This window comes from Elephas maximus, chromosome 13 (assembly GCF_024166365.1).
Source record: "Elephas maximus indicus isolate mEleMax1 chromosome 13, mEleMax1 primary haplotype, whole genome shotgun sequence".
Taxonomy (NCBI): Eukaryota; Metazoa; Chordata; class Mammalia; order Proboscidea; family Elephantidae; genus Elephas; species Elephas maximus.
The window spans coordinates 26,203,812-26,214,000 of NC_064831.1; the positions used below are offsets into that span (position 1 = coordinate 26,203,812).

Below are 10,189 nucleotides of genomic sequence, written 5' to 3' on the forward strand. Positions count from 1 at the left end.
CCCAACGTCTATAGCCAGTTCCTTAACTACTGCCCCTCAATTCTCATCTAGAAATTGAGGGTTCTAATGGCTCCCTATGAGCTGAAAATGAACTTGATGGCACCTAACAATTGCAACACTACTGGAAAGTTTTGAGTCTTAAATGAAATAAAGCATGAAAAAAGTCTATCATAGTTCATAAACTTAGAAATGATTAAACATCCATCTTTAGTATCCACTGGTTCAATAATTCATCTGTAATTACCTGTTGTAATAGAGTCAATTCTGACGTATAGCAACCCTATAGGACAGAGTAGAACTGTCCCCTAGGATTTCCAATGAGCAGCAGGTGCATTCGAACTGCTGGCCTTTTGGTTAGCAGCTGAGCTCTTAACCACTGCACCATCAGGGCTCCCATTTGTAATTAGACCCTTAAAAATGGACACTTTCTATTATGTTGTTGAAGTTGATTGAAACAAAAATAAACGTTTTATCTCTAAATGAATTTACTATGTTAATTTTTTTAAATGAAAATTCTCACCAAATAATCTGGGAAACTTGAGGAAATAATTATGATGTTTATTTGATTAAAAACATGCAGAATATTATTGCTAAATATTTTTAAAAATATATTTAAGGATACTTTTTTTTCAATTATACCTTTTTCCTCTTTTGAAACACTGAAAACTACAAAGACAATGAAAAAACTCTGTAGTTTAGATGAAAGAAAGAAAATAGCTACGGCTACGACCAGCCATCCTGATTAAAGGGGATGTGAGAAATAAAATCAAGTGAAGATATTTAGGATGCAGCAACCATTGGGAAACAAACCAGATGACATGGTAGCTTACTGTGAGCAACATTAACCACCTAAACACTAAACTCTGAATGGATGAATGATCTTAGAATTAAGAAACCAGAAAGTTTACTGCTATAGTTTCTAAGACAAACAAACTTACTCCAAATCAAATACTAAATGATTGCCCTTGTGTCTAAAACTCTTTGTATTTAAAGTTCTTTCAGTAATACACGCATGAGTGTTTTGTTCTCTATAGACTGTACTCCAATAAAAATATAAAAAGATAAGTCTCACATAACCCACAGAGGATTAATATCCAAAGCATATGAATTATATCTATAAATCAATAAGCAAAATACAAACAAATTAATGAAGAACTGGAGAAGTAAATTAAGAAGAATTTCTGGAGATAAAAAAGCAAATGGGCTATAACTACATTCAAATGTATTAAATCTCATTTCTAGTGAGAAAAGTGAAGTTTTAACCACACCGAGATACCATTTCACACTTACCTGGTAGAGCAATAAGTTATAGAATATCAAGTATTAGCAAGATTGTGGAACAACAAGGACACCCATACGCTGATAGCGGTCTTGCAAATGAGTTGCACATCTTCCCCAAACTTGGCAGTTACCTATTAATGTTAAAGGTGCACATTATTTTTGATCCAGCAGTTCTACTCCCAGGCATATTTCCTGCAAAATCTTTTCACATGTGATCTGTTTGCCTTCTACAAGGATGTGTGTAGTGTCACTGCTTACAAAAGCAGGAAGCAAACCAGTTGAAATGTACAATATAATTCCAATTAAAATGAGGAAATAAAAGAAAATTATAAAAATGTTGATCAATTTATAAAAAGTACAAAACCGTTAAACACTGTATGATATATAGTTTAGGGATGTATAAAAAAATTTAGGGATGTATAGGTTGTAAAAACCATAAAATTACGCAAAGGACCCTTTATTGTGATTCTATCGTGAGATAGAATCATGGCTATCTCACTAGGGGAATAAGAACTGTTATTCTTTAAAACTGTACTGTAAGTTCAATAAGAAATATAGAGCTTATTCAAGTCAGGGTTATTGGTTATAGTTTACACATAATAAAATTTACCCTTTTTAGCTTACAGTTCTAAAAGTTTTGACAAATATGTACACCACCAGCTCACGTAACCACAACCAAAATCTATACACAGAGTATTTCCAGCATGTCGAAAATTTCTCCTATCACTCTCAGGCCCTGGTTTGATACCTGATTTGATACCTGATTCTATAGTTTTACCTTTTCCAAAAGTCACATACACAGAATCATATAGCATGTGGCCTGTGGGGGTTGTCCTCTTTCAGAGAGATGGAGAGACAGAGAAAGAGGTAGATAGATAGCTGCCTTTGAGTTGACTCCAACTCATCGAACCTATATAATAAGAAAAATACATGGGAACAAAACATTGCCTGGTCCTGTGCCATCCTCACCATCACCACCATATTCAAGTCCCTGGTTAGGGCCATTGGATCAATTCATCTCACTGAGGGTTTCCCATAGGTTCATTGGCCCTCTAAGTCACTGATCACAAAGTCCTTCTCTACCAACTGATTCTTCCTGATGAGGTGTCCAAAATAAGTGAGTTGGGCAGTGTTCTGTTATGATCCATATGGTTTATATTGGATAATTTTTGCACATAAATTGCCAGGCCTTTCTTCCTAGTCTTAGACTGGAAATCCCACTGAAATTTGACTACCATAAGTGACCTCGCTGGTTTTTGAAATACCAGTAGCATAGCTTCCAGCATCATAGCAATATGCAAACCATCACAGTATGACAGACTGACATACTGTTTTGAGATTAACCCCATGTTGTTGCATGTATTGATACTTGGTCCCCTCACTAAGTGGTATACCATTTAGTGGGTATGTTACAATTTTATTAGCCCTTTCAGCAATTGGTAAGCATTTGGGTTATTTCCAGGTATTGGTTATTATGAGTAAAGTTGCTGTGTACATTTGGGTACACATCTTTGTGTGAGCATAGGTTTTCATTTCTCTTGAACAAAAATGTAGGAGTGGGATTGCTGAGTTGCATGGTAACTACAAGTGATCACTATATAATTGTGTGTTCACCATTTTGCATTCCCACCAACAGGCCATGAGATTTCCAGTTGATTCTTGTCTTCTCCATTAACATGAGATGGATTAACTTAAAAAAAAAAAAATTCAGCCATTCTAATGGTGGTATCTCTTTGTGTTTTTAATTTGCATTTCCCTGGTTAGTGATGGTAAGCATATTTTCTTGGGCATATTTTCCATCTTAATATCTTCTTTGGTAATTTGTTGGTTCAACCCTTTTAGTCAGTTTTCATTGGGTTTTTCATCTTCTTATAATTGAATTGCAGACATTCTTTACATATTCTTGTTATATACTTATTCTGATATGTGTTTTCAAATATCTTCTTCTACTCTGTGACTTGTCTTTTCATCTTCTCAATAGAATCATTCTTTGAGAAGAAATTTTACTTTTAATTAAGCCAAAAATTACCATATTTTTCATTTGTGGTTCATGCTTTTTTATGTCTATCAAAAACTGCTTGCCTAATCCAAGGTCTCAAAGATTTTTTCTTATGCTTTCTAATACAGGTTTTAAAACCTTAAGACTTTTATTTATATCTACGGCCTATTTGTAGTTAATTTTTGTATAAGGTGTGATGTAAGTGAAGAGGTTCTTTTTTTTTTTTTTTAATATGGATACTTATTCGTACCAACATACTTTTTTTTAAAGGCTATCTTTGTCCATTGAATTATCTTGATATCTTTGTCAAGATTTAGTTGACCATATATGTGTGGGCCTATTTTTAGATTCTATTCTGTTCCACTGATCAATATGTCTATACTTATGCCAATGCCACAATGTCTCGATCACTATAGCTTTCTTTATAGTAAATCTTATAATTAGTTACCTTTAGATAGCTTTAACTGTTGTTTAGTCTCTGTCTTTACACTTGAAAAATATCTGACAAGTGGGAAACAAATCCCACTTTAGTGAAAAACATAATATAATAAATAAAATAATGGAAGTAAGAAAATAAATCTAAATTAATCTTGCAGGATTCCTTCCAAATCGGAAAACAAATCCCAGAATTTATGAAGAACTGAATATGAAGATTTGGTACATAAAAATTAATAAGTTTCTCATGATGACACACATGGGGTCTCCATGAATCAGAGTTGACTCAGTGGCAACTGTTTTTTTTTTGAGACGTTGGTCATTCAGTGGTAGAATTTTCACCTGCAATGTCAGAAACCCTGGTTCATTCCTGGCCAGTGTACCTCGAGTGCAGCCAGTGCCAGTCTGGTAGTGGAGGCATCTATGTTCTATGATGCTGACTACTTTACAGGTTTCAGTGGAGCTTCCAGGTGAAGACAGACTAGGAAGAATGGTCTGGCAATCTACTTCTGAAAATCAGTCAGTGAAAACCCTGTGGATCACAAAGGTCCAATCTACAACTGATCATGGGGGTGGGGCAGGACCTGGCAGTGTTTTGTTTCATTGTACATGGGGTCGTAATGAATTGGATCCAACTTGAAAGCAACTAACAACAACAAAATGATTAAAAACACTATAAACAAATTCAAAACACAAGTGAGACTAAGAAACACTATTTGCATCACATTTAACATACGAGTAGTTGGTACAGCAAATGTTTAGCTTGGTACATAAAGTGGGCAATTGCATAAGAAATAAAAGAATATAAAATTGGCAAAAACTCAGATAAATGACCATCACTGGCTGCAAGAGCTCTTGTTGTTAGGTGCTGTTGAGTTGTTACTGACTCTTAGTGACCCTATGTACAGTAGAACAAAACTTTGCCCAGTCCTGAGCCGTCTTTACAATCATTGCTACGTTTGAGCCCACTGTTGCAGAAACTGTGTCAATCCATCTCATTAAGAGTCTTCCTCTTTTTTGCTGACCCTCTACTTTACCAAGCATGATGTCCTTCTCCAGGGACTGATCCCTCCTGATAACATGTCCAAAGCATGTGTAACATATTTAATAAGTTCTTCACCATGCTGACAACTTTTTTCTGAGGCTACTCCCTGTACACACATCACATAAATGGCTTCTCATCTCTGTATTGTGCCTTCTTATTCTTTTTTCAAGTATCTCTCCCATCACTTAAACTTTGTTTTAAAATTCCTCAGTGCCCTATCCTTCTTATTTTGTTAGTTTGTACTCTTTCCCTATTTGTGAAATTGTATTTAAAAATAGCATCTCTATGTTGAAAACTTCTACATTTTTAAATCTAGACCAAGCCATTTCTCTGAGCTACAGGATGAGGATGAGCTATATATCCAAGTCTCCATTTAGCATCATTTCTTGAAGCCTCTCAGCTGTAGATCAATTTTATATATATATATATATATATATATATATATATATATATATATATATATATTTCCCCTCTGGAAAGAGTCCAAGGAGACCAGATTTCTCAGTAGTTAGAGAGCTCATCTGCTAACTGAAAGGTCAGTGGTTTGAACCCACCAGCAGCTCTGTGGGAGAAAAATATGGCAATCTGCTTCCTTAAAGATTTACAGCCTTGGAAACCCTGTGGGGCAGTTCTATAGGGTGGCTATGAGTCAAAATCAATTCAACATCAATGGGTTTTTTGATTGTTTTTTGGCTTAGGCAGAGTCTAGCACCTCTTAAGTTTAACACACTGGAAAAAAGCTAAAAAGCTTTCGGTAAGATAATATAAATCTGGTTATATACAAGGCATAATCAATACACTATTCAAAGATTAGCCTTTGTAGGGTAAGATATTTAATTTTTTAATATTCCATACCAATGAGTTAAACTCTCCAACCACCCACTTTCCCCCATTGCATATGCCAAAGCTTCACTCTCTACCCAGTATTTGAACCAGATGGTTCAGAGAAGGAATAACAATTGTCCTCACAGACCAAGGCCCAAGAGGAAGAGGAAACTTGAGGACTTGAAGAAGTATAAAAGAACACACTGACATGCGGTGAGAGGAAAATAAACATGAGGGTAAGTCAAAAAATCATAGAAACCTTTATTAAACAAAATTATGAAAATGTGAAGCTATTGTTTCTGAGCATATCCGCTGAAGGCAGTGTTTCCATCTCTAACACTTATCCAAAGAATTCTGCACTCTTCAATTTACATCACATCACATCGTGTTCCCTTTAAACATTCTTTGACTCTGGGGAACAAAAGAAGTCTGAGAGAACAAGATCAGGGCTATAGAGTGGATAGGGTAAGGTTTACCAACAAAATTCTTATAGGACCGCCCTTGCTACCCTTGAAGAATGAGCAGGTACATTGTCGTGATGGAAAAAAAAAATTCCTCAGCAACTTTCCTGGTCTTTTTCTTAACAACGCAGTTTTCAGTTTTCTTAGGACTTCTTCATAATAAGCCCCTGTGATCATCCTGTGTCCTTTAAGAGACTCTATCAACAATGCAATTTGTAAATGCAAAATGTATCATGTCATTTCCTAATTACTACTCCTCAATAATCAAGCATCTTTTTTTGTGTAAAATGCAAACATTCTACAGGGCTTTTGCTTCTTAAAGCTGGTGTAACAGAAGTATCACAAATAGGTGATTTTAAAGCACAGAAATTTATTTTCTCACAGTTCAGGAGGCCAGAAGTCTGAATTCAGGGCCCCAGTTTCAGAGGAAGGTGCTCTCTCTGTCCATTCCGGGGGAAAATCCTTCTCTAGCCCCAGCAGTGGCATTCCCTGGTTCCTTGGTGATCTTCACGTGGCATCTATCTTTCCTCCATTTGTGCTTGTTCTTCTCTGTGCCTAATCTGCTCTTTTTATATCTCGAAAGTGATTAGGTTTAAGACACACCCTACCCTCCACATATGGTCGCAATAGCATAAGAAATTACCCTATCCCCAAACAAGTTTACATATATGGGTTAGGGTACCAACATTTATTTTGAGGAGACACAATTCATTGCTTTACAAATTTAAGGACCTACATGGACTAGCCTCTGCTTTTCTCTTCCATTTTATCTCCTTCTCTTATTCTCTAGGCTCCTTTCCTGACGTTCATGCCATGATCTCTGCCTGGACACTCATTCCATTCTATTCCTCTCATCCTTGGAGTATAAGTTAAAGCACTTCTTAAACACAGAAATCTTTTCTAACCTTCCATGTTGAATTAGATCTTACTGTCCTATGTTCATCCTCGTGGTGTGGTGGTTAAGAGCTACGTCTGCTAATCAAGAGGGTAGTTCGAATCCACCAGGCACTCCTTGGAAACTCCATGGAGCAGTTCTACTCTGACCTATAGGGTTGCTATGAGCCAGAATCGACTCAACAGCAATAGGTTTGGTTTTATCTTTTTTGGTTTGGTCCTATGTTCATGCACCAGCTTTCAATTTATTTCTCCATAGCAATTATCATGAATAGAAAGAAGTCACTTATTCACTTCATAGTTTATTACATATTTTACCCCTTCCTAGACTAGAGGCTCCATTAAGATGGAGCTTTCCTTGGACTATTTTTTATTGGTTCATCCAGAGCAACCTAGACTGTAGCACAGGACCTGGAACACAAAGGGGGATTAAAAACACTTGAGGAATTGATGAATAAAATAGTGAGCAGGATTAGTGATGTCTTGTAAGTACTGGCTAAATTAAAGAAAACATAAAAGCTATATCAGTTTTTTAATGTGCATCTTTTGCCTCCCAGGGCTCATAAATAACATATAATACTTTGAATTTCCCTTCCTTCCTAGCATATTATTGCACAACAAAACATTAAAAAGTTTAAGTTACTATAGATAAATGTTTGGCCCATCAAAAATCCCTCTTTGTTATTTCTTGTCACTAGGAGAAAATTTAAGACAACACATATTTCAAAAAGCTTCTTCTTTTCTTCATTCATTCCACAAATATATAGTGAGCTCCAATGGCACCAGCAGTTGGGTCCACAAGGCTAGTCTCCTAAAACTGCTTAAAGGACATGTACCTTTGTGTACATATGGCCATACAAACGCAAGGGAAATCCTGTAGTAGAATATGCAAGTTACGCATATATAATCCTCAAGCATTGTCATTGTACAACCAGATTTCCTCCAAAAGATGAAGGTATGTGTCTAAACTCTCAATTGCCCCCAAAATGATTTGATAAAGGCAATTAATCTTTCTGACCAGTTGTTGGCAAGGAACCATGAGGAAGCTGTTTCTTTATGACTTTTGGAAAATTAATATGGTACTGAAGAGGAGATTCAGGTTTGAAGGATGAATCTGCCACTTATTTTCCCAGTACTTCATCCACTCTGTCTTCTGAGCATCTTTTCCCTACCTAATAAAGACACTTCCTTTCACTCTTACTCCATATATGCCACACTTTCTTCTCATGACTTTTCTGACAGCCTCTTTGAAGTCTTTATTCCTCAAGCTGTAGATAACAGGGTTCAGTAGTGGGGTGACAACAGTGTAGAAGACAGAAATAATCTTGTTGATTTCCGGTGAAAAGTAAGCACTGGACGGACATACATGGAGATCATGGTCCCATAGTAGATAGTTACAACAGCCAGATGGGATCCACATGTGGAAAAGGTCTTCATTCAGCCAGAGACTGAAGGAATTCTCAGTATGGAAGACAAAATGAAAACATAGGACACAAGTGTAAGAAGAAAACAAATGCACAGCACAGCAATTGATAGGATGAAGATTACCAACTCAGTGATATAAATGCTGGAACATGACGGCTGCATAATATGGGGAAGAAGGTCACAGAAGTTATGATTGATCTGGTTGGGTCCACAGAATTCCAACTTGGAAATCATCAGTGAAGGTGGAAAGCCTGTGCCAATCCCTGTCAACCAGGAGATAGCCGCCAATTTGGCACAGATATCAGGACTCATCAAGAAGGAATAGTGAAGTGGGCTACAAATGGCCAGATATCGGTCATAGGCCATCATGGCCAGAAGAAAGCACTCTGTAGCCCCAAAGAAGACAAAGAAATAGAGCTGGGCCATACAAGCAGAGAAGGAGAAGACTTGGCCCCACGAGAGTAAGTTGGCCAGGAGAAGTGGTACAATGGTGGAGGTATACCAGATCTCTAGAAAAGAGAGGTGCTTGAGGAACATGTACATAGGTAGGTGCAGTAGCTGGTCCTGGCTCACCACCGTGATGATGATAACATTCCCCAAAACCATAAGGAAGTAAAGGATCAGAAAAATGGCAAGGAGCAAGTTTTGCCATTCAAGAGAGTTCTGGAATCCTAGCAAATGAAACTCAGTGACAGTGGATACATTCTGGGTCTCCATTGCCTGTGGAGGGAAAAACATTTTGGAAAAAAGCACAGTATTAAAAGCATAAGAATATTTATAACTCTTCTTTTTCAATATTTGAACTTCGGAGACTTTTTTTAAATAGATTTTATGTGCCTCTTTTTAGAGGAACAAAGATCCTGGCACTTCCTTCATAACTTAATTGCATCTCCCTTTTATAAGAACACACTTTACAACTGAATGTGAATATTAAATCTTGGAAGGAAAGTCAGTAAGTTCCATGAGTTCAGGTCTCTGAAACCTAGAAAAAGTCTAGGATCTAAACACATAGGCAAAAAAGGCCTTTGATTAAAATGAAACACAGAACCAAGCAACAATAAAGCTTTCAAAAACTTAGTCACATATAAAATCAAATATAAGATTTGCTTCCTTAAGGTTCTCATGATGTGCAGTAGCTCTGCTCCATTCCTGCAAATACTGAATTGGCAACAGAACAAGCCTTGTTCGACCTCAGCAGCTAAGATTTCTCTGCTCTGCTAATGACAGAGAAAGCAGTATTTTAGCGATTAGGTGAATTCAGGAACACAGAATTGGAAAATAATGAAGGTTGACTATACTTTTCTCATATGTGGCCTTTTTCTGAAAAAGAAGACAAAACATATCTCCTACTGACATCTTGAAAAAGTTTATTCATTCTTTCATCAATCTGTGTTAGTGTGTGTGTGTGAGAGAGAGAGAGAGTGAGAAAGAAGTCTTTTGTTAGCCCTAAGCTAACCTACTCCTCACTGCAAAGATGTCCTTTTTTAGCCTGATAGATACCATGGCCCACCAAAGTAATCATTCCTTCCTATATAAATTCAACATATCACCCCTTCTTTGGTTTCATTTAATTCACTAGTCAAATCCAGTTCTGGATAAAGTCAAAATCCCATCTGCCATGTATGTGCATCCATCTAATTGAGGGGGCTAGCAAAAAAACAAACAAACATAATGTTGCCAAATTTAAGATTCATGACCAATAAACTCAAGATTGTCTGTAATGCTGCAGAGTAATCCTTCTACATGTCTTTCTTCTATTCACTTTTCCATTCTTATCATGACTATTTCATATATGATCTATTTTCTAACTTCCGGCACTTCCGT

The 10,189-nt window shown here is 36.7% G+C and overlaps 1 pseudogene; it reads right to left on the reverse strand.

The window, feature by feature from the left end:
• Positions 1-8,112: 8,112 nt before the first annotated feature.
• On the reverse strand, positions 8,113-9,082 carry LOC126087865 (olfactory receptor 11L1-like; annotated as a pseudogene).
• Between the last annotated feature and the right edge of the window lie 1,107 nt (positions 9,083-10,189).